The 25,620-nt window shown below is 44.9% G+C and overlaps 1 long non-coding RNA gene across 1 annotated transcript; it reads right to left on the bottom strand.

Annotated features, from left to right (window-relative positions):
* Window positions 1-225: 225 nt before the first annotated feature.
* On the bottom strand, window positions 226-17,001 carry LOC116462615 (uncharacterized). The gene is made up of 3 exons (XR_004246408.2): window positions 16,884-17,001; window positions 3,047-3,147; window positions 226-410 (listed from the first exon to the last, which is right to left on the bottom strand). It is a non-coding gene; the product is annotated as an uncharacterized LOC116462615 (long non-coding RNA).
* Between the last annotated feature and the right edge of the window lie 8,619 nt (window positions 17,002-25,620).

Raw genomic sequence — 25,620 nt, forward strand, 5'->3', positions numbered from 1 at the left:
TGCCCTGGTAAACTCTCCTTTCTAAATTTGAGTGAGCACCCAACATTTAATCTTTTTCACTTTTAATTCATGAAATAACTCTGAGAGTTCCTTTAATGTGATTTTTTAAATTTAATTTTTTTTTTTTGGCTGGCGTCACTTCCTCTGGGACATCTTGCTCCTTGTCCTCACTTTCCTCATTTATGTCAATAAGGTCACCTTCGCCAAGTTCCTCTGGCTGCCTATGTAGAGTCTAGGATGCCTGAGTGTTGACATCCCAATTTCAGCTATATCTTCTCACCTCCATTTATGTTGGATTTGAATCTCACTCCCTGCGTTCTCATTTTTCATTTCTTTGCTTCACTTTCATTTTTGCTGGCCACTTCCCTCCATTGACTGTCCATTTGTGTAAGAGGTCACATGGGTCATCACTGGAAGACAAGGAAGCACAGCGACATGCTTTGCTGTCTGTGTGTGCACCAATAACAGGGTGTGGTGACCATCACTGGCAGAGTTTGAAAGAAGTGATGTGATTGGTCACTGACTGATCATAGTGCTCATATTTACAAAAGTGATGTGTGTCGTGAAGAGCTAGCAGCGAAGTCTGTGCTTCATGCAGGTACTGACAGTTCATAGACCGTGGTGAATGAAATCTGAACCTTGCCCTTTCGGGGACTGCATCTATTTAACTAAACTGACTAAAGGGTCATGATTGAAATTCAAACATATTGGAAGCCCAATATGTTTGCAATATGTTTTCCATGTTGGCAAAGGAAGAACTATCTGCTTCTTGGTACTGAAACTTGCATAGCTGTAACAAGGAAATGATAGCACATTTTAAAGACAACAACATGGATTTTATTTTGTCAAGTTGTTTTTTTCCATTGTGTAAAATAGCAGGGTGTGGCCACAGCAAGCACTATTGTTTAATCATTCAGTTGAAAACTCAGCCCACACATCTCTCCTCACCCAGTGGACCTGCTCTTTCAGGATAATTCCATCTAGCTCACAAAGCCGTACTGAAGATATTTCCTGTCTTCATGCAAAACACTTCCATCCTCTCCCTGCCCAGGGGAGGAAATGGAAAGAGAACGCTTATCCATCACAACAGGATATGGAGCTGTGGACTTGATTCTACCCCAGGTCTCTGATTTAATGTGCAGTCCGAACCCAGGCACAAATCTAAGCAATACACCATATGTGCAGGCCCCAGGGGAAATCAGAACAAGCCCGAAGGAAGTTAGGCGAGAGAGCAAGCCCAGAGACAATGTATATTCTTTGCTACACATTCCATTTCCTTTGAGCCTGGATTCCATGGGTTTCTCCGTATGTATCAGTGTGCATGTATGCTTGGAAGATTGGTTATGAAGGGCACAGAAGTCTGCATCTGATTCATCCCGGTGCATATGTGATTGCAAAAGTGAGAAGAGGAATATCAGGAGGAGGAGGTGCATGAAAAGGGGAGAAAGAGGTTCTGGCAGGATCATTCAGAATGCACACTAAGGCCAATATGGTCGGAAAGGAGTGTGTAGTAAGGAGAAGAGTGTCTTTGTTTGGGTTTCCCAGAAGTTGGTCCTGAATACACAGAGTTAATTTGGGGAGTAATCCCAGTAAGGCCAGGAGAGTGCAGAAATGAACCAAGGACGACAGGGAAGCAAGACAGGATATGACAGGGGCAGGTTATGAATGCGGACACTTGGGGCTCAGTCACCCTGGAGACCTCTGTGTGGCAATTCGGAACGTGCTGATGAGTTGTCTCACCCAAGGGATGAGAAAGCCGAGGTATTTACACACCAAAGCCCATCCTGGTTGAGGGCTGCTTGCTGTCTATTGCCTTTTCAGCCCTTACGGCCAGGCCTGCATGCAGAGCACACTCTCAGGAGGCCAGGGGGAGCCTAGAAACAGACTCACAAATTCTTACAGTACAAGGCCATCTGGAGTGCACAAAATGGGAAGTAGCCACAGGTACTGGTAGGGCACCAACAGGGCCTGCTATTAGGTTCTAAATGTGGTCCAGGCACTGCTGTAAGCACTTTGCATGTGTTAACGTGTGAGATGCTCACAAGCCTACAAGATAGGTCTTGTTATCACCATTTTACAGATGTGGCACAGAGAGGTTAAGTCACCTGCCCAGGCTCACAGGCTCTATGGAGCCTTAGCATTTGTGTTACAGCACATTGGCAATGCCCTCTGCAACGCATGCTTTTATCTTCTCTCTTTCCTTTGTTTTCCCACAAACTCTCCTAGGTTTTTAAGGCTTATGATAACTGAAGAGCATTTGTTGGTGCTAGGTACTTCACATGAGCAGGATCCCCAACAACATAGGGTACCAGCCACCCCTGGACAGTACACCTGAGCGTACATAGAAGGAAGTACAGTTCTCTTATTTAAGTCACTGTGCTTGGGAATCTCGTCATCACCATGAACACACAGGGTAATGTTGGAGTTCTAAGTACGGCTCTGGGACAGCAAACACAGAAGGAGATATGTGGACCCAGCCCTGCTGCAGCAGTGAGACCTTATACAGGAGGGGCTGAGTCAGCGTCTGAGGACCCGCATCCCACCCCGTCCTGAGTGCTTCTTCTCTTGCTTTGATTAAAGGAGGACTCAGCCTCTTGTAGATTTCCGTTCCTTGTGGAGGGAGCTGATACAAGAGACAACATGATTGAGTCTTCTTTGGCTCCCCCACGAGTCACTGCTTGAGCCTGCCTCACCAAACCAGTCCTGAGGTCTCTGTGCACAGAGCTGTCAGCAAACCTCCCACTCCCTGTTTGTGTTGGCTTTTGTCACTGTGCCATGCTGGAGGTGTTGGCTAAAGCTGTTTACTGGCTTAATTTAAAAACACCTTGAGGTGTTCTTAAAATTCTGCTTTGAGCAGCAATATGGACAGAATGGCAATGAAGCCAGAAAGCAATGAAGATAAATAGAATATAACCAAACAAAATTATCATAAAATCACATGGAGTAGTTAAGGGAACTTTTGAAAAAGTAGATTATTTAAATATAATATTACACACATATATCTACACATACACAGACACACATATATGTCTATGTATGCTCATACCTGTATAATTTCAGGAGATCTTATTGTCTTCATGGAGCTCACTTATTCATACCATAGAGGTCAGGCCATGTTCCAGGCTAAGTGCAACTCTGAAGCACGTTCTTCCAGACCAAAAGAACAGAACAAAGCACAGAAGACTTAAAATATTAGTTTTATATGCATGAAAAATAATGGCATCAAAAATCAGACTACTATGGCAAAAGCCACCAACATGAGCTTTCTTGATTATTTTTATGGGGCCAGGAACCATTTGATAGCGGGATGTGGGTAAAACCAGGCGATATGAAGTGAGGAGCTAAAAATTGGCTTACGTAGCATCGTCAATTGCCTAAATTGAATGTCAAGAGAAAAACCTTAGAAAACTGCTTGTCCAATCTCCAGGAAACAAAGGCTCAAAGAGGAGAAGCTCATGGAGCTATTTGGTGGTAAGGTTACGGCTAAAAGTCAGCTCTCCTGTCTTCAACTCTGCACAACACTTCACGGCTTCCCTCATTCAGTGTTCTTAATTTGTCACAGTGCACTGTAACACGACATTGAGGGGAAACTCCTAAGACTTACAATCCCTCCCTCTTCATCACCCTATTTCCTAGAGTCACGCCACACAGCCACTTTCCCTACCCAACCCTGGCCACAGGTCCTGGCCAGCTGTCTTGGCTCTAATGCAGGTAAGGGTTAGTCAGAAGGGAAAGTGAAGAGGGAAGTCAGGAGAGGAGTGGGTTGAGATTCTCTTTGCAAGCAGAGAGGCTCAATTAACAATGACAGAAGAAGAATTCCAGCACTGTCTCCCTTCTGCAGCCCAAGAATAACATCCAGGAGTCAACATCTCTGCCTCCCACATGCTGACACACAGTCTCTTTGTCTTGTGTTGAACCTTTAAGCACTCCAGAACCCAACTTCTATGTTTTCTCTCTCTCAAGGGTTGAATGGATTTAATATGCATTTCTAAAAGTCACCTGAGAGTAGGCTTGTGAACCAAGGCAGAGGTAAGCTCTCTGGGTTTTGCTCTTTCTTTGAGGTGACTCTATAGAAGAGAAACTGCTGGAACCAAGGTACTAACATTCTTCAGCCTCTAAGTAGGCACAAACTCTCTCATCAGAGGGACCTATAGAAAGTCAATATTGACGGGGCATGAGTTCCTTCTGTCTAGAAAATAGAGACCTTACTCCTGATTGAGCTGGTGGGGAGAGGGCAGGAGTGTACAAAGTCCGAGATACAACATTACGTTGGTAACAGCACCCATTCCCAACTCTCACTCCAGCACTTAATGTAATATTTGATCATTGCTTAAATTATTATTATAGCTTCAGAAAACACCACGAGTGTATGATCACGATTATTATCTGGTTGTGGTTCTAGCTTACAACTTAAAAATGTAATCACATGGAAGAAGATCCCTCAAAAGACAAGAAATGGAGGAAATGAACATGTTTCACATCAGCATTGGTCTTTGTCTGTTTTTTATTAAGTATGTTCCCAAAGCACTTCATAGGGGAAACCAAAGACACGTGGAATGTTTAAAGAGCATTGCACATCCAAATCATTTGATTCCCAGCTACAAGTCATTAGGCTGATATTATTGACCTCAAGCACACTTGGGAAATGTAGGTAAAGGACCGAGAAATTTGGAAGGTCTAAAGTGGAGATTACATTTGTGCAATTTCAAATTTTAGCTAAATGAGTATTTTAAAAGCAAAGTATATTAGGTGGTTTCTGTGTGCCAGATACTATTCTGAATGCTTTCTATATATTTTATTTCAGTATCATAAAAATCCCATGGACTAGGTACTATTATGAATCCCACTTTACAGTTGGGGAAATTGGTGTTCAGCATGGTTGGTAACTGGCTCAAGGCTACTGAGCTACTTAGGTGGCAGAGTCAGGAATGTCTAACTCCAAAATGTAGGCTATTAACAAGTATGTTACATTGCCTCTCAATACCTAGAATACAAGGGTAATTAAAAAAATAAGACACAAGAATTTTTGAGATTATTCGTTCGTTTTGTATATGTTTAGTGATGGTGTGTCTATGCCAGGAACTACACATGAGGAGCTGAAGATACAGTTGAAAACTGACTAGGTTCCTGCCCTCTGGCATTTACATTCTAATCTAGACAGAAAAAAATATATAACCATAGAAAAAAATAAAATTAATGTAAGCTGTAGTAAGTGCTATGAGAAAGACAAAGATTCTGATATATTAAATAAGGGAGGAGGACTCTCTTAGCATAAGTTCTCTGTGGAAAGCTTGGCAAAGAATTGCATGTAGGTGGTTTCTTTCGGGAAGTGATTACAGGAAAGAGAAGTGGGGACTGGGGAAAAAAAAAGAAAGAGGAAAAGCTGAAACTAGGGTGCATTCTCAAGTTCGTCACTGCTGTGGGCCATGGGAACAATTCTGCCGGGACACCAAAGAGTAGAGGAGAATGCACCTCAGAACTGTCCAACCCATGGAAGGAAGAGATAAACACGGGTCCACCACCTCCCAGTGGTCATGGGTTGTTCATTTCCTCCCGTTCCTAGGCTGTGCGTGCAAAGCTCCCACCGCAATATCAGAGAAATCCTGGGCCAGAAACTGAAAGAAGCCAGGTACAGCTGAGGCCAGGAGCTGCCAGGTGCTGTCACCCAGACAAAGTTTGGTGCTACGATGGCTGGCCAAGAGGTGGGCTGAGTGGGCGGTGAGGACGCACAAGGTGACCAATACAGAGACCTGTGTTAGAGGGCTGTGTCAGAGAAAGCTTCCCTGTGGAGATGGCTTTTGTGATGAGATTTCAGGAGGACAAAGAGCTAAGCATGGTGAGAGCTGAGAGAAGAGCATTTCCAAGAATAGGAACCAGCCATTGAAAGGCCCTCAGAAAGAGGTAGCATCTTTCAGAAACTGACACCCAGGGTAACTGTGATAAGGAAAGGTGAGAAGCAGCCCAGGATGTCATAGAGGGGCAGTGCCAGGTCACACAGAGGCTTGGAGGGCATGATAAGGATTTCGTTTCTAGTGAATACAAACTCATTGAAGGGTCATAAAAATGCAGTCTATTAACCTTCAAACAAGGGATCACAAGAGTTTCAGAGCTGAAAAAGAACCATAGGTATGAAGCTGAGAGGTCATTCTATACAAGAAAGTACAAACTGGTTAATAGTTCCATTGGCCAAAGGTCCATATGGGGGCCAAGAACAAGGGCTTCCCTCAAAGTGAACAGGGCCAAAAGTTTGTTGTGCACTGCTGAGTTCAGGGAGCCAGTCCGTAGCTCCAGTCTCTCACACAGAAATTGTTGGTGAGAACCAAGGCTGGGATGGGATGAGGGTCGGGACTTGATGGATAATATTAGGAGAACTTCTAAGAGTCAGGGTGTCTTACATTTTATTTTATTTTATTTTTGAGATGGAGTCCCCCTCTGTTGCTCAGGTTGGAGTGCAGTGGCATGATCTCAGCTCACTGCAACCTCCACCTCCCAGGTTCAAGCAATTCTTCTGCCTCAGCCTTCTGAGTAGCTGGGACTACAGGCACACACCACCACGCCTGGCTAATTTTTGTATTTTTAGTACAGCCAGGGTTTCACCATATTGGCCAGGCTGGTCTTGAACTCCTGACCTCGTGGTCCACTCACCTCGGCCTCTCAAAGTGCTGGGATTATAGGCGTGAGCCACCTTACATTTTCTTTGGTGCCAGCATAGATCATTGCTTTTAAAGAAAGGTCTCAAGTCTCTTAAGACTTGGGGTATTAGAACTCTGAAAGGGACCCTTGTACTGGGAGCTCCTGAGTCTCCCCACTTGAGCTTCAGTTCTATCTTCCCCTGAGAAGTCTTTCACTTTGATTTCTCCTGTATCTGCTGTGCTGGGCCCAAAAGAGGCATTAACATTCTGGTCCAAGCCTCAACAAAACCCCTTACCCTTGGGATATTTGTTGAACAGGAATTGCCTGTCTATGTTTATTTAAACATATTTGCCACATGATTAATGAGCAACATAAAACGCTTACACCTGGGAATCATGAAACATGTAACTTCCATGCTCCTTGCCTATCTGACCTTTTCTTAGCTCACAGGTACATCAATACACATCCTGTCTCTGTAATACCTTGGTGGTTGTGTTAGAGCAGGCTAACTGCTTAACAAGTCCCAAATTCCAGTGACTTAACACAGCAAAGTTTATTTTTCATTCTGGTCACATTCCCATACAGGGCTACTGCAAAGTTCTATTCCATGCAGTCATTTGGGAATCCAGGCTCATTCCTTCTTATGGCTCTATCCTCTTCTGAGTTTTTGAAATCTCCATTTGGCCAGTGTAAGAGCAAAGAGCACACGTGGAAAAGGCACCACTGCTCTCAGGTGAGGCACATCTACTCTGATGGAAACTAGTCTTACAGCCCACCCAGGTGCACAGGGATTGAGAAGTGTAATCTATTGGGATCCCAAGAATAGGGGACCTTGGGTGTTGTGAGCACCAGCAGCCCCTACCACAGTGGTGGAGGAAAACAAAGCACTATTAACCTTCCAAGAAAAATATGGAAGCTGCACATATGATTTATCATGTAATACAGGCCAGGGTCAGGGGAGTATGCTTGGCTTCCTAAAGTGCATGTAGAAACAATGTAGATTACACATTGCTATCTCCAGAGCTTAGAAGAAACTCAAAGAGGCTGGGCGCAGTGGCTCATGCCTGTAATCTCAGCACTTTGAGAGGCCGAGGAGGACGGATCACTTGAGGTCAGGAGTTCGAGACCAGCCTGGCCAACGTGGTGAAACCCCATCTCTACTAAAAATACAAAAATTAGGCCAGGCGTGGTGGCTCACATCTGTAATCCCAGCACTTTGGGAGGCCGGGGAGGGCGGATCACGAGGTCAGGAGATCAAGACCATCCTGGCTAACACGGTGAAACCCAGTCTCTACTAAAAATACAAAAACAAAATTAGCCGGGTGTGGTGGTGGGCACCTGTAGTCATAGCTACTAGGGAGGCTGAGGCGCGAGAATGGTGTGAACCTGGGAGGCGGAGCTTGCAGTGAGTCGAGATTGCGCCACTGCATTCCAACCTGGGCGACAGAGCGAGACTCTATCTCAAAAAAAAAAAAAAAAAAAAAAAAAAAAAATTAGCTGGGCATTTTGGCGCATTCCTGTAATCCCAGCTACTTGGGAGGCTGAGGCAGGAGAATTGCTTGAACCCAGGAGGTGGAGGTTGTAGTGAGCTTAGATTGCACCATTGCACTCCAGCCTGGGCAACAGAGTGAGACTCTATCTCAAAAAAAAAAAAAGAAAAGAAAAAGAAAAAGAAGAAACTCAAAGAATATGATATGTATTAGGACAGCAATTTTAAAAATATTACTACACTACTTATTCCAAATAATAAATATTGAAGAAATTTTAAGTGAAATATATTGAGGCATCTTTTTCTCTCTCTGACTCTTTAGAAATTGTAAAACTTCTGAGCCTGCAGGTCTTTTTTTTTCCTTTTAATTGTGGTAAAATACACATAAAATTTCCCATCTTCATCAGGTGTAAGTGTGCAATTCAGTAGTATAGAGTACATGGCATGGTTGTGCAACCAATCTCCAGGACTCTTTCCATAAACTCAGAATAATTAGTTAACAGTCAAGAACAGGAATAAAATCTAGATTTACACTTCCCACATAAAGATCATAAATATTTCTTTGGAGTGAAAATAATGTTATTTTGCCTTAAGCTTGATTTTCAGTACATTGGTCATTATCGAGCAATGTTATTTCTTATTTTGTTTTTTAATTGTGGTAAAACTTACATAATATAATTTGCCATCTTAACCATTTTTAAGTGTATAGTTCAGTAGTGTTATGTGTAGTCACATTTCTGAGCAACAATCTCTTAAGACTTTTTCATCTAGAAAAACTGAAACTCTTTATCCATTAAACAATTCTTTCTTCCCCCAGCACCTGGAAACCACAATTCTACTTTCTGTCTCTAAGAATTTGACTACTCTAGGTACCTTGTGTAAGCAAGATTGTATGGTAGCTGTCTTTTTATAATTGGCTTATTACTTACCACAATGTCCTCGAGGTCCATCCATGCTGTACGATGTGTCAGAATTTCCTTCCTTTTTAAGGCTGAGTAATATTCTATCGTATGTATATGCCACATTTTGTTTATTCATCTACCCAGTGATAGACACTTCGGTTGCTTCTACCTTTTGGCTATTATGAGTAATGCAAGGGCAGCCGTTATTAAGGTAAGTTTTGAAGATGGAGAATCACAATGAACAACACACTCACTGGTGTGTGTGTGTGTGTGCATGCGCGTGTTCATGCTCTTGTCACCTTCCTCCTACTCATAGACTCAGAGTGTGGTAGAAAACTAATAATTGAACCTAGGACACTTGATTGTACCATTTTCTTTACTCCCATAGGACAGGTTCTTATGTAATGAAAGTATCTCTTAAATTTCATCTACTAAAATGATAATTTTCTGAATGAATATAGGACATTGTCCAAGTAAAGGGGTTTTAAGTTGTACTAGTTAATTACTCTCAGAGTTAATCCCTCAATAAGTTACTTATAAGTACCTATTTTGTATTCTATTCAGCAGAGGTTCTGGTACATAAAAACAGTACACGCTCCTTTCCCCAGTCATTGTTTAGGTATAACGTAAAATACTAGGCTAACACTTTCAAATGGTGTCTACTGAACATCAGTGGTCAGTGTGATGTTAGTAGATGCTTCATAATAATAGCGTTCCATGGTCAAATATGCTTGACCATGGAACACTGTGATACAATTTTTAAATTTTTATACAAACACAACTTAATTGAGGCCCAAGCACAGGGGTGATGGGGTGGGAGGGGAGTATGTCTGTGTTGAGTTCAGTTAGGGGAGCGATTCAGCATCTAGTCAAGGCAGAGAAGTCAATCATTCAGCAATCACTGGTAAACAAAATGACAACTCATCTAGATATCACACATTATAATTTTCTCGAATTAGAATTTTTCTATTGGCAACTTTCAAGACTCTCGTACATCACTGGGCTCATTAGGTAAACTGTGTAATGTCCGGGTGTCTCATGGTGGTAGATTTCTAGCCCATAATAGTGCCAAAAGTTGCCCACCCATCAAACACACATCTTTCACCACTCTCAACTTCAAGCCCACGGAGTTGTAGATGTATCTCCCATGGGCTCACTCTTCTAGAAAAGGTGGGCTTTTCTGGACATAGTCCCCCAAACAATGCTGAGGCCCATGTCATGAGGGCCATCACCCAGGGGATAACAGGGAGGTGAGGGCCTTCCCAGGCTGTGACCCTAGTGATCCAGGAGCAGCTCTCTTGCAGCTCTCACTGAGGCAGTGTCTCCCATGACCTAAGCAGAAATGCAGAGGAATCCCATCCACACTCCTGGAAGCTGGAGAGCCCTCTCTCCATAGGATGCATCCCTAACCCTTGGGGAGGGCCTTGAGAACAGCTGCCATGGAGGTGAGGCAAAGCTTTACCTCCACCCACTTAGGGTCCAAGCTAGGCCTGATAATTAAATTGACAGCAGACAGATGAACAGGACAAAAGCATGCAAATTTACCCTCAGTTTTGCATGATACAAGAGCCCTCATAAGAAAATAAAGACCCAGCTTCATCCATGTCCCTACAAAGGACATGAACTCATCATTTTTATGGCTGCATAGTATTCCATGGTGTATATGTGCCACATTTTCTTAATCCAGTCTATCATTGTTGGACATTTGGGTTGGTTCCAAGTCTTTGAAACTGGAAACCATCATTCTCAGGACAAAAAACCAAAGGACAAAAATCGCAAGGACAAAAAACCAAACACCGCATGTTCTCACTCACAGGTGGGAATTGAACAATGAGAACTCATGGACACAGGAAGGGGAACATCGCACACAGGGGCCTGTTGTGGGGTGGGGGCAGCGGGGAGGGATAGCATTTGGAGATATACCTAATGTTAAATGACGAGTTACTGGGTGCAGCACACCAACATGGCACCTGTATAAATATGTAACAAACCTGCACGTTGTGCACATGTACCCTAAAACTTCAAGTATAATAAAAAAAAAAAGAAAAAGAAAATAAAGACCCAAAGAAATAGCAAAACCTACATGTATTAGGTCAAACAAAGGGAGGCAATCGTGGAAAAGTAACTTAATTATGTGTAGAAGCTAAAGGAAGATATGAATTATCTTAACAAGGTTTGTTTGTACAAAATTCTCTTGGCTATGACTCCCCATAAAAGAATGTTTCTTTTCTCCTGGCACAGGGAGGGAATCTTTTTCATGGGAGTTTTTATCTCCTGTTTTCAGGAAGAAAAGGGGAAGATTAGAATGCTCATCTTGCCTCTGCTGTTTTGCAAGTGCCTTTCATTTGATGTAATCCCTATGTCAAAGTGGCATATTTTGGGGTGGCATATTCTGCCAGCCTGCACCAGTTTGATCTCTTTGTCCCTCCCTCACCCTGAGCTCCATCGGAGTGCTAAGCCCAAACCTCCCCTTCACTAGCTCTTTTCCCCTAAAGCAAAGCAACCCAGGCAGACAGCTGCCTATGGTCCCAGCCCGATCAGTCCCTCATACCGCCCGCCATGTCTGAGTCTCAAGTTCATGTACTTTTTCCTTTTGATCTTCCTTCAATATCATAAGCTCCCCGAGGACAGATGAGCTTGTATCTTATTTGTCCGCAGCACAGAGTAAGTACCACAGTTTTTCACTGACTGACAATGAATGAATAAAGGAGCAAAGACATCCATCTAAAGTTTCCTTGGTGACCCAGTGATTCCAGGCCAGATAGCAGAAAGCTGCCACATTGTTTCCAAAAAGTTATACAAGTAGAGGTTTTATTTACATGTTACCTTGTTTCTGAGCTCTCTAAATCTGTCATCTTTTATCTACAACTAGGGTTAATATTCACTAGCCATATAGTATGAAAACCCTTATCAGATTCCAGTGGTATGACTGTTTGTGTTTTCTACTCAAATAATAAGATGATTTTTTAGAAGGCCAGCCTAGGTCTCTCTTCCGTGTGCTAGAGCCCAAGCAGCAATAGAAAGCCTGGTAATCGGACACCTTTTGCCCCACAATGTCACCCTGAATGAGTCTTTTCTTTCTGTTCTCTCTTTGCTTGGTCTTTTCCAGACTAGCTTTCCATTTCACAGCTTTGCTAAATATTCAGGACAAGGTCAGAGCAAAGGGGCTATCTCAAGGTGGAAGGAACTGAATTTAGCCACATAGGGCCTCTCCCTAATGAAAGCATTTAGCACCAAGCCAAGGAATCTATCTGTCTTTAGATTCCAAAACAGAAAAAAGGGGAAAAAAAAATCTCCCTTAAGAAAAATGCCAGTTTTGCTTTGCTTCTGCTCTAAGCCAACCCTGTTTCAGGTTCCAGGGAGGTTGCTCCTTGCAGAAGGGAACGTGCTACAGAACACATGAGAAGACCTGAATTCTATTTCTGGCTCACTCTGATATTCTGTGACCTTATCCCCGGCTACTTGAAGAGCTTTGTCCTGCCCCACCACCCGCCCTCTGCCATCCTCTTCTTATTGCAACTTTGTGTGTAAGTGTGTTAAGACTCAGGAAAATTCTCCAAAAGCTCAAACTCAAGTGATCTTTATTACCTGGGGCCACAAGTGCCAACCAGCCTAGAGCGGTTCCTGGGAATAGGCGGGTGGATCACGAGGTCAGGAGATAGAGACCATCCTGGCTAACATGGTGAAACCCCAGCTCTACTAAAAATACAAAAAATTAGACAGGAGTGGTTGCACGCGCCTGTAGTCCAAGCTACTCGGGAGGCAGAGGCAGGAGAATCGTTTGAACCCAGGAGGCGGAGGTTGCAGTGAGCAGAGATCGTGCCACTGCACTCCAGCCTGGGCAACAGAGCAAGACTCCATCTCAAAAAAAAAAAATGCTGGCTTCCTGCCTTGTGATGTGGCAGGACTTAGTAGGCAGACTAAATCTGCCTACTAAGAAGTAGACACGTTGATACAGAATCTTCCACACAGAATAGAATTTACCAGTTACCTGGAAGCATTGGCATGCCCATAAAAATCTCCTCCTTTGAGAAGCCGTGGAACACTGTTCTGCCATCTACCCCACATTCTAGAAATTTACTTGCATCCTCTGAGTACCATCTGTGGTACTGGCATCTGCAACCTGTTGATGCAGAAACATGAAGCTTCTAGTGAGGAGGGAACAAACCTCTCTCTTTTGGAGGTATCAGTCTTAGTGTACTTTGTGAAAAGGGAAATGATCATGTGAAATAGTAGATGGCATTTTTCTGATGCTTTGCACAAACCTTGATTTCACATGGTGCTGCAGCTGTGTTGCTGGAAACAGTATAGCATGGAGAGGGCAAACTTTGGAAGAGACCAGCTGGGATAAAATCCTGACTCTACACTAGGTACTGTGTGGCCTTGAGCAATTTATTTAATGTCCCAGTTTCAGTTTCTTGTATACAATAGGGTTTCTAAGTGGACCTAATTATCATGAGTGTAAACTGAGAAAATGCCTGTACACTGCTTAGCACAGTGTCGGAACATGTCAATTGCTGTATGAATGCTATCTATTAGCAATAATATATGCTATTAATAGATATGAATAAATAGCATTTTAATTCATATTAAAATCAAATATTTTAATTATTATTAAAATTAATGAATATTAATATTAATACTATATTATTATATTATCTGTTAAGTAATAGATAACATTATAAATAATATTAATAATAGTCCAGCCAGGCATGGTGGCTCATGTGTGTAATCCCAGCACTTCAGGAGGCCGAGGCGGGTAGATGACTTGAGGCTAGGAGTCATCAGCCTGGCCAACATGACAAAACCCCATCTTTACTAAAAATACACAAACTAGCTGGGCATGGTGGTGCACACCTGTAGTCCCGCCTACTTGAGAGGCTGAGCACGAGAATCGCTGGAACCTAGAAGGCGGAGGTCACAGTGACCCGAGATCATACCACTGCATTCCAGCTCCACAGAGTGAAACTCTATCTCAAAAAAACCTTAATAATAATAATAAGGCTCATAAAAAATAACCTAGGAAATTCATTAATGATGAGCAAATGGAAGTAATTCAAATAACCCTTTTGTGGCCCTAAAATATCCTGATAGTTATCTATTTTAGCACGTGTAACATTCCGTTGTATTCTTTATTTATTTATATCTCCACTATTCCAAAGTCTCTCCAGGGCAGGGAATTCTCTCTTTTATTGTAATGTCACAAAGTCTCCTCTATTACCCGTCCTATATAAATGTTGTTGAGTAAATGAAAAGTGAAGCCATAAATTAATGAGTGAACAAGTAAGCAAGTAAACAAATACTCATTTGAAGGGAATATTTTTTGCATTAAACTGAAACAATTGTATCTTACACAAACTATTTCTAAAAAGACAGCATTTTCCTTATTTAGTATGAACTATTGCCAACTTCCCTTCCCCTATCTCTGAGAAATGCAAAGTCCCTGATTTAGAGTAATTTCTCAAGGGTTGTTTAGGGGTTGTCTTAGTCAGCTCAGGCTGCTATAACAGATTATCGTAGGCTGGATGGCTTCAACAACAGACATTTATTTCTCACAGTTCTGCAGGCTGGGAAGTCCAGGAGCAAGGTGCCAGCAGATTCCGTTCCTGATGAGGGCCTTCATCCTGGCTTGCAGATAGCTACCTTCTTGCTGGGTCCTCATACAGGTGAAGGGAGAAAAGGCTCTAGTTTCGCTTTGTCTTTTTATAGAGACTCATCCCATCACGGAGCCCCACCTTCATGCCATCATCTAAACCTAATTACTCCCCAAAGACCCCCCTCTAAATTCCATCACATTGAAGGTTAGATTTTCAATATCTGAATCTTGGGAGGATGCAAACATTCAGTCCCTAGCAGGTGCTGGAAGTATTAACAGTGCCCAAAAACGGTAGAATATTTTTGGTAGAATGAATCCACTTTCAACCCTGGAAGCCAGGCATTTCAGAGTGGAAAAGAAAAGAGAAGCAACAACTGCACAAATAAGTATCTTATTAAGGAAATCACTAGGTCTTTGAGGGGTGCACATTCTATACTTTCTAAAGGATGAAGTCTGAGCAGGCGGAACGAAGCTAATCTTGCCTGGCTGCACTCTTCTGTTCTGGCAGGGGGCTGGTGCCGCTCCCTGCAGATGCCCACGATGCCAAGCAGCCTGGTCTAGTTTGTGGAACGTGCTCTAATCCGTCAGCACAGCCACAGTCGATATTCTGAAAACTAAGAGAATCACCTTCAGCAGCTTATCAACTAACCGCAGGCCCTTATCTCAAATGGGAACTTATTCAAACCGTTATTCAAGCTGATTCAAACGAATTTGAGGGCCTACTAACAGCCCTGGCTACATAATTTGCCGGGCGCAGTTCAAACTCAAAATGCAGAGTCCTTTTCAAAAATTATTAAGCATGTCAACATGGTGTCACAGTAGAGCATCCAACTAAGCACATGTCGGCTTCTGGGCACAGGTCACAGGCCCATAAACCCAGCCATGCCAAGCAATGACTATCCAATAAGTCAAACACCAGGAAACCCCAACCCCTCCACAGCCCTGCGGCTGCTGCAGCAGAAAAACAAAAGCAAAACAGACATTCAACACCATCAGCATCAGCTGTTCCCAAACCACCAGTCTTCCTCAGAACCTCCCTCGGTTGACCTGTTTTAACTCGTGTTCCCTCGACCTTCAAATTTTCAGTGTCCATAAAGCAGATCAAGGCTATCACAAAACAAAACAAACACCAAAAAGCTAAACCACTGGATCTAGAGACCTACGGACTTGCCCTCCTGATACTTGCAGCTGGTGTTTAAGGACGTGCCTGTCTTGGGCGATGGGCGGGTAGAAACCTCACGCACCAAAGCCCACGGAGCTAAATTCAAGGTTGCGAACCCCAACCCCGGTGGGAATACGGTCTGCAAACACGCCCCCTTAAGTCCCTGTCGCACACAATAAATTGCTTTCTGAATATTCCCTTTACAACGGCAAAAAATAGAAATGGCTGTAACTGTGCAGAGAAAGAAAACAGAAGCTGGGATGAGCTCCATCAGGGGCCGAATCTGCTTCTCGCTGGTGGATACTGTGATAAGAAACCTGGATCTCAGCGGCCTCACAATGGCCTATTTATCCGGCTCTCACGCACTGCCGGCAGCCCCGGCTGGGAATCACGGGGGTGGCAGCCGTCCCCGGAAAACGGCGGCGCTCCGACACAGGAAAGCCCGCGGATCAACTGATCTGCAGACAACGCTTCTTCCTTCCTGGGAAGCGGCCACAAAGGCGGCCAGCTGACCCCGGCCCAGCGCGGCTGCCGGCCGAGGAGGACAGGGGTGGGGTGTGTGTAAGGGGAATCGTCGCCCGCCCCGCCCCCACCCCCCAAGTTTCCCTTGGCAAAAGCATCCCAGGCGTGGTTCAGGCAGAGTCCACGCCAGCGAGGCTGGGGCCGAAACTCTCCACGCCAGGAAGGCGGGGTAGGCGGACCCGCCGCCCCCAGCCCCGCGCGCCCGCTGCGCCCCCCACGGCCCCCACCAGCGGTCCCTTCCGGCCGGGGCGGCCTTGGCCTGGGGCTGGAGTTGACTTTGGTCGGGGGACAGGTACCACTGGCACAGCGCCCCCGACTGTCCCCTGAGGAGGCCCCTCCCTACGACTTTTGGTCAAAAGCAAAAAGAAACACAGACACTGTGCGTCACCCCGGGAAGCGCGCGGGGGTTTCGCTCGCGTTTCAGGAGCCGACTCCGCATCCTCCCTCGGTAGGGGGGTCGGGGGTTCCTAAAATTTACCCCCCAGCTTCAATTCTCTGGCGACAGAGCACCTTAACAGTTCATTTCCCTCTCGCTCTCAAGTGAAAACATCTCATTTTTGTGTTAAAATGTATAGACACCATGAGAATTGGCAGGAGGTCAAACCGTAGATTCTGAGATGCTCCGGTGGCTCCCCAGGAAGCGCTGTTTTCGGAAGTGTTGACCCAGCAGCCGGGCCCTGCTGCTCTAATGACACGATGTGTGCTTTCACTTTTTCACTCCCCAAACAACGTGGTTTGGAGTCTTGAGAGCCCTGGAAATCGCTGCCCGTGGAGGGAAAGGTCTGGAGAGGCCAGGCCAGGAGAGCAGACACGCTGCGAGAAGCGGAGGCAGCCCTGTGAACTCGCCCGGCTCCGCAGGGAGGGGCGAGGGTGTCCAGGTCGCAGGTGGAGCTGGCCAGCTGCGAGCCAGGATGTCCTTGCTCTTTCCAAATTATACACAGTTCCCACAAGGAAAAAAGAGAGGGGTAGGGGGTCCAGGCAGATCTTCAGCTGTTTGTATACTCTGCACCAGGAGGCGCTATCATCAGCCCGGACCCCTACTCCACAGGCCTGAGGAGACCACAATTCTTCCCTCCACGCAGAGTCGTGGACCCAATATTCCCATCTCCCCGACTTCTCTTAACTCAGTATACCGCCATTAACAGCATAGTCAGCCTTCTGGACTTGAACTCCAGAAGGAACTTTGTCTCATTTAGTGCCTGCAGGGGAGCAGGATGAGATAGTACCTCTTGTACCAGCACGAGGTCTCTGAGTTGACTTTTTTTTTTTGAGACGGAGTCTCGCTCTGTCGCCCAGGCTGGAGTGCAGTGGCGCAATCTCGGCTCACTGCAAGCTCCGCCTCCCGGGTTCACACCATTCTCCTGTCTCAGCCTCTCCGAGTAGCTGGGACTACAGGCGCCCGCCACCACGCCCGGCTAATTTTTTGTATTTTTAGTAGAGACGGGGTTTCACCGTGGTCTCGATCTCCTGACCTCGTGATCTGCCTGCCTCGGCCTCCCAAAGTGCTGGGATTACAAGCGTGAGCCACCACGCCCGGCCTCTGAGTTGACTCTTAAATAAACATTGCTCTGTTTCTAGGGACAGAATCATTTCTTGACCTAGAGAAACAAAGATATTGTGGGAAGGACCCCTGATGCTCAGTGGCGGTTTGGAGACCTGGTGTTAGCCTTACTCAGTAAGGCTTCCTGATCTACCAGGACTGATCCAGTCGGCTTTGATGATCCCCTAGCCTGGTCCTGGGATTCTTCCAAACACCCATGAGATCACCCACATCTCACAGGGGCTGGTAGTGTTCCCAGCAGAGAAAGGTGAGGGCAGCAAGCAGTAGTCACTTTGGGCCTGAAATGAACATCTTGGGGTTTTTATATCTACCCACCCACCATGGGACATTATTGTCCCTTCCTCTTTGCTACAGTGTTTCCAGAAAATGAGAGGTAGCATCTTCTTAGAAATAGATTGGGTACCCTGTCTTAGACCCAGTTCCTTTTTTTTTTTTTTTTTTTTTTTTTGAGACGCTGTCTCACTCTGTCTCCCAGGCTGGAGTACAGTGGCACGATCTGGGCTCACTGCAACCTCCGCCTTGGGGGTTCAAGTAATTCTCCTGCCTCAGCCTCCTGAGTAGCTGGGAATCCAGGTGTGTGCCACCACACTCAGCTAATTTTTGTATTTTTAATAGAGACAGGATTTCACCATATTGGCCAGGCTACCCTTGAACTCCTGACCTCAAGTGATTCACCTGCCTCAGCCTCCCAAAGTGCTGGGCAGTTACTTTTATTATAGTTCTAGATAATATAGAAAAGAACATGGAAAACAGCTATGCAAGCAAAACACAAACCACCCTGTTAAAAAGTGGGCAAAAGACATGAACAGACACTTCTCAAAAGAAGACATGCAAGCAGCCAACAAATGTGAAAAGATGCTCAGCATTGCTAATTATCAGAGAAATGCAAATCGAAACCACGACGAGATCTCACACCACTCAGAATGACTATTATAAAAAAAGTCAAAAAAAACAACAGATGCTGGCAAGGCTGTGGAGGAAAGGGAACACATACACATTGTTGGCATTGCTGGTGGGAATGTAAATTAATTCAGCCACTGTGGAAAGTAGTTTGGAGATTTCTCAAATAAAACAAAACTACCATTCGACCCAGCAGCAATCCGATTACTGGTACATATCCAAATGAAAAGAAATCGTTCTACCAAAAAGACACATTTTTATGTGCTTCACAGCATTATTCACAATAGCAAAGACATTGAATCAGCCTAGGTGTCCGTCAATGGAAGACTGGTACATATACGCCATGGAATACTATGCAGCAATAAAAAAGAAGGAAATCATGTCCTTTGCAGCAACATGGATGCAGCTGGAAGCCATTATTCTAAGCAAATTAATGCAGGAGCAGAAAACCAAATAGTGCATGTTCTCACTTATAACTGGGAGCTACATATTAGGTACACATAGACATAAAGATGGCAACAATAGACACTGAGGGATACTAGAGGGAAGCAAGGGTTGAAAAATAACTATTGGCTGGGTAACAGGATCATTTTACCCCAGTCCTCAGCATCACATGTATATCACACAATATACCCATGTAACAAATCTGTACCTGTACCCCTGAATCTAAAATAAAAGTTGAAATTATATATTTAAAAAAAAAACAGGACAGAACATGAACTGTGGTGACTATTTCAAAGGAGGGAGACTTCGCAGTTGCCAGGGTTCAGGTTTTATAATATATTCTTGATATCAATATATTTTAAAAGATATCTGGGTGAAGTTTAAAAATCTCCTGAACACACATTTAATAAGCTATCTCAGAAACCTATTGAGAAAGGCTGTTCTTTGCCTGCCCAGACTCTGCCTCTTCCACCCTGACTGTCCTCACAGCCAATGGGACAACCCGTAAGAATAATGAGCTCTGGCCACCCAGCCCCATCCATGGTCAATGCCTCTTGCGGAACCCATTGTCTTTGCCTTATAGGATTGCAGACCTGGCCTCTGACTCCTAATGGCTTGCTCTATCTCCTGCTTGCACTCTGCCTCTCCCCATCTAATGGCAGAGCCTCCCTGGCTCCAACCCCCTGTGCTTTCCCTCAATGTCCTGCTCTTCCAGACACTCCAGTAACTTCCTTGCCCAACCTGTTGGCTTCTATGGCAAGTGCTCCTGGAAAACCTGATCGGCCCCTGCTCCTCTAAGGGGGTTCTGACACACGCTCCCCTTCAAGTTGCTATAGGACATCAGACACCAAGATTGTGGGCAACTACTACCATAAATAAATGCACAAGAATACCACGGTTCTGTTTGAAGAAAGTGATTAGGATTCAAAACCGTCTACACATAACGGTCTATATAATGGCTTCTTGTTTAGACTTGGTCATGTTCAGAGTCTTCTGTCCACCTCTCTCCCATCCCCCTCCTGCTTCCCCACTAGTTTAGTAAAATGTGCTTTGCAAAGAGCCCAGTTAGTGCCTTTCTACAACTAAGGATTAATGAGGCAGCAGAGAGGTCCAGGCCCCCCACTTATTGTCCCTCCCATCCACTAGGCAGTTCCTCCACTCCACTGAGTCAGGAAGGAGAAAATTCTAACCACCAGGAGTATTTTTTTTAACATCAAAGTCCTGCTGAATGTAAAATGGTACCGTTACTATGGAAACCAGCTTGGTGGTTCCTCAAAATGCTGAACACTGAATTACCATATGACCCTGAAATTCCACTCCTAGATATATGCCCAAAAGAATTGAAAACATATTTAAACAAAAACCTGTACATCAATATTCATAACAGCACTGTTCACAGTAGCCAAAAAGTGGAAACAGCTCAATTGTCCATCAATGAGTGAATGGATTAATAAAATGTAGTATATACATGCAATGGAATAGCATTCAGCCATGAAGAGGAATGAAGTATTGATACCAACTATACTCCCACATGTATTATATATAAAATACAACATAAACGAACCTACAAAACATTAAGGTAAGTGAAAGAGCCTAACTAGTTGATCATAATAATGATGATGATAATGAGAATGATAACTTATGATGGTGAAGATGACTATGATGATGGAGGAAAGAGGCTTAAAGGGGGTCCCACAAGTCTAGACAATACAGCATCCCTAGATTCCCTGGAGCAGGACCATATTTCTCAGCAATCTTAAGCCTTGAGCCACTTTTACCCCACTGTTGATGCAGCCTTGTCCAGATCAGGGTTGGTAAGTAACAGAATCCAAGTTTGTCCAGTATCAGAGCCAACAATAATTCAACTGCACCTCAGTCTCCCTAAAATGGCAGTAAAGGTTTACAATTATAGCTCTGGGATCACAGAACTTCTTTTATATATATATATATATATATATATAGAGAGAGAGAGAGAGAGAGAGAGAGAGAGAACATTCACTAACAGTGAGTGCTTAGTATATACCTGGCACTGTTCTATGTGATTTATATATATTAAGTTGTTAATTCCCACTGAAGTCTTGGGAACAAGGCATTGTTATTAGCCTCATTTCATAGATGAAGAAACTGAGGAACAGAGAGATTACAGTCGTGTCCAAGATCTTATAGCTGTCAGGCAGCAGCGTCTGGATTGACACCCAGAGAGAAGGCTGCCACCAGGCCTCTGCAAGAGCTTACTGGGCGGTCACCTGCGTGATTACTTCTGGCTCTTCTCCTCCCTTGTAGAATCCCAACATGCTTCTCTTTTGTTCTTTCAGGGAGACCATGGCCTCCAACATCTGGCCCGGCTGCCTTTGGCACCAAAACTCTATACACACCCTAGAGCAGAGACTTACTGAGTTTCCTTCACGGTATTTTCATGCTGTTTCCTACATCAGGATATAAATACAACAAAACAATAGCTTGTCTTTTCATTTGCCTTTGCTATTGTCTGTGCGATGAGCTCCGGGTGAAAGGACACTGGGACAGTATACAAATAGCTTTGGTCTGAAGGTAAAGGCTTTTCTTTGCCACTGCAGGAAGTTCAAAAGAGATTTGTTCTTTTTTGGGGAAGTGGGTGAGACAGACTGGTTCATTATTTTATTTTATTAGCAAATTCACAGAGGCCTGGGATATTCATCTTGCAATGCTGTTTTGCGTTTCTCTTTCTCCTTCATTCTTCAGAAAACCCAGTAACACTAGGCTATAAAGCCACGAAGCTTCCCAGTCGGTGAATTCGGGGTGCTGGGGACCTAGATAGGAAAGAAGTTACTAGTCTGAAGAGGGCCTAGATGTGGCTTCAGTGATACCTACTCTAATACTTTCCCCTCCCCATTTTACAGATGAGGGAATTCAGTCTCAAATGGCAAAGAGATGGTTACCTTCCTAGGTCGGTAGTAGATGCAGAACTTAAGCCCTGGCCAGTCTCCTAGTTCTATATTCAAAGTTTTTCCCTGCCATGGAACCTTCCTCTCCACTGCCCCTGAAAGAAGTAGAGCACTGTTAGAAGAGTCAATGGATGCCAGGCCTGGCAGAGGTCAGGCTGACAGCAGGTGTCAGAAGTGGCAGAAGCCAGAATGGCCAGGGACAAAGTTTAAGGCTGTGGTCATAGAGCAGAATATCTAGTCTCTGCACTGATGGGTCCCAATTTCAGAGACAGGTGGAGTGGTTCAAAAATCTCAATTGCTTCTTAAGAGAATAATTGCCCTGGAAGTCATCATGCAAGGTGGCTGAAATGGGGGAGTGTATTAATCCATTCTCACACTGCTAATAAAGACTTACCCAAGACTGGGTAATTTATAAATGAAAGAGATTTAATTGACTCACAGTTCAGCATGGTTGGGGAAGCCTCAGGAAACTTACAATCATGGCAGGAGGGGAAACAAACATGTTCTTCTTCACATGGTGGCAGCAAGGAGAAGAGCTGAGCACAAAGGGGGAAAGCTGCTTATAAAACCATCAGATCTCATGAGACACTCATTCAGTATCACAAGAACAGCATGAGGATAACCACCCCCATGATCCTACTGTATCCCTCCCATGACACGTGGGTATTATGATTATGGGAACTACAACTCAAGATGAGATTTGGGTGGGGACAAAGCCAAACTATATTAGAGAGTATGATGCTCCTTCACTGAGAACCAATGGTATTTCTGGTACTGTGCAGGGAATTTCACTGTATTATCTCATTTACTTCCCAGAACAACTCCATAATGTAAGTTTTATTAAACTCTTTTCACAGCTGAGGAGACTAAGGCTGAGAGAGGTCTCACGGCCAAAAAATATCAGGATGAACATATGATTATGAGTTCATTTGACTTTAAAGTCAGGAGGCTCTCCATTAAGCCACATGGGCCAAAATAAGACTGGGGTCTCTTATCTCAGAACTCTGGACTTCTGCCAGGGACTTTTCCTTCCAAAAGAAATTTTTAAACTGCTATTGATATATTATCCATTTTTCTTAGATTTAGTCCCAATAGGACTAGTGGAAGTTGGAAAATTCCTATGGAAGGGTATGGCTCTTCCTCTGACCTTGTTTAAGACATGCTAGTGAGAGGTGACAATGTGCTAGTAGCCCTTGCTTGCTCTCAGCACCTCCTCGGCCTCGGCGTCCGCTCTGGCCACTCTTGAGGAGCCCTTCAGCCTGCCGCTACACTGTGGGAGCCCCTCTCTGGGCTGGCCAAGGCCAGAGCTGGCTCTCTGTGCTTGCGGGGAGGTGTGGAGGGAGAGACGCTGGCGGGAACCGGAGCTACGCGCCTCCAGGTGGGCGAGGGCTCGGCAGGCCCCATACTCAGAGCAGCCAGCCGGTGCCACTGGCTTGGGCAGTGAGGGGCTTAGCACCCGGGCCAGCAGCTGCGGAGGGGGTGTTGGGTCCCCTAGCACTGCTGGCCTGCCCGCACCATGCTCAAATTCTCACCAGGCCTCAGCCGCCTCCCCAAGGGGCAGGGCTCAGGACCAGCAGCCTGCCATGCCTGAGCCCCGCCACAGTGGGCTCCAGCTAGGCCTGAGCCTCCCCAATGGGCGCCACCCCTGCTCTGTGGTGCCTGGTCCCATCAACCGCCCTAGGGCTGAGGAGTACCGGCGAGCAGCACGGGACTGGCGGGCAGCTCCACTTGGGCCCTGGTGCGGGATCCACTAGGCGAAGCCAGCTGGGCTCCTGAGTCCGGTGGAGACTTGGAGAACTTTTATGTCTAGTTGGAGGATTGTATATGCACCAATCAGCACTCTGTGTCTAGCTCAGGGTTCATGGATGCACAATCAGCACTCTGTATCTAGCTTATCTGGTGGGGACTTGGAGAAGTTTTATGTCTAGCTAAAGGATTGTAAATACACCAATCAGCACTCTGTATCTAGCTCAGGGATTGTAAACGCACCAATCAGCACCCTGTCAAAACGGACTATTCAGCTCTCTGTAAAATGGACCAATCAGCTCTCTGTAAAATGGACCAATCAACTCTCTGCAAAATGGGCCAATCAGTAGAATGTGGGAGGGGTCAGATAAGGGAATAAAAGCAGGGTGCCTGAATCAGCAGTCGCAACCCGCTGGGGTCCTCTTCTGCACTGTGGAAGTTTTGTTCTTTTGCTCTTTGCAATAAGTCCTGCTGCTGGTTGCTCTTTGGGGCCGCACTGCTTTAATGAGCTGTAACACTCATGGGGAAGGTCTGAGCTTCACTCCTGGGGCTGGTGAGACCACAAACCCACCGGGAAGAATGAACAACTCCGGACAGGAGGAATGAACAACTCCAGACATGCCACCGTAAGAGCCGTAACACTCACTGTGACGGTCTACAGCTTCACTCCTGAAGCCAGCAAGACCACGAACCCACCAGAAGGAATAAACTCCGAACACGTCTGAACATCAGAAGGAACAAACTCCGGACACACCATCTTTAAAAACTGTAACACTACGAGGGTCTGTGGCTTCATTCTTGTAGGCAGTGAGACCAAGAACCCACCAATTATGTGCACACGAGGGGAATGTCTCTGCCTCTAGGCCACTCAACAGATCACAGGGAGGGGAAGATGCAGGTTTGTCCTCTACCCTATCACTGTCTGGGTCACCGAAGAGAGGTAGCCTTGAGGAGTGGCCAAGAGCAGAAACTTTGGCATCACACTGCCTGAGATGATCCCTGCTATTATTTACCAGTTTTGGGGCCTTGGATAAGGCATGTGGACTTTCTGTGCCTTATTTCCTTCATATGTAAAATGGGGTAATAATAGTACCTGCCTCATAGGATTGTTGAGAGAATTAAACCAGTTAATATATGTAAAGGGTGTAGAGGATTGCCCAGCTCACCATAAGTGGATTGAGCATCGTTATTAATATGCTTCCCGGAGCCATTTTCCCTAAGTCTTGGATTTAATAACAACCAGGGACTGAATAACCACCAGAATCCTGGAACCAGCTACCACTTTTATTGAGCACCTAATCTCTTTTACTAGGAATGCTTTATATGTACCCATGTCTAACTCTTACAGATGTTAGATAAGCATTATCATCTCCATTCTACAAATAAGGAAATGGAAGCATCGAAAAGTCAAGTGACTTGCACCAGCTTACATGACCAGAAGGGGCCAAGCTGGTGTCTGAATCTACATCAGTCAGGCTACACAGTCTCTCCACTGGCTGAGCTAATTCTCCAACGCTGGGTTGGTGGTTTCCAGCAAAAGCCATCTTTAAACATAATGTCTTTTATTATTTTTCATTGTATTTTTTTATTTTTTGGTAGAAATGGGTGGGACTGGTAGTAAACAGTGAGACTGTAATCAGATGTTCTCTAATTTGCCCCTTTGAAAACAAAACTAAGGTGGAGGAGCATTGTCATTTAGTAGGAGCTGCTGAGGCCAGACAGTGTCCACTGTGGGCTGTGC

Source organism: Hylobates moloch, unplaced genomic scaffold (genome assembly GCF_009828535.3).
Source record: "Hylobates moloch isolate HMO894 unplaced genomic scaffold, HMol_V3 SCAFFOLD_23, whole genome shotgun sequence".
Lineage (NCBI taxonomy): Eukaryota > Metazoa > Chordata > Mammalia > Primates > Hylobatidae > Hylobates > Hylobates moloch.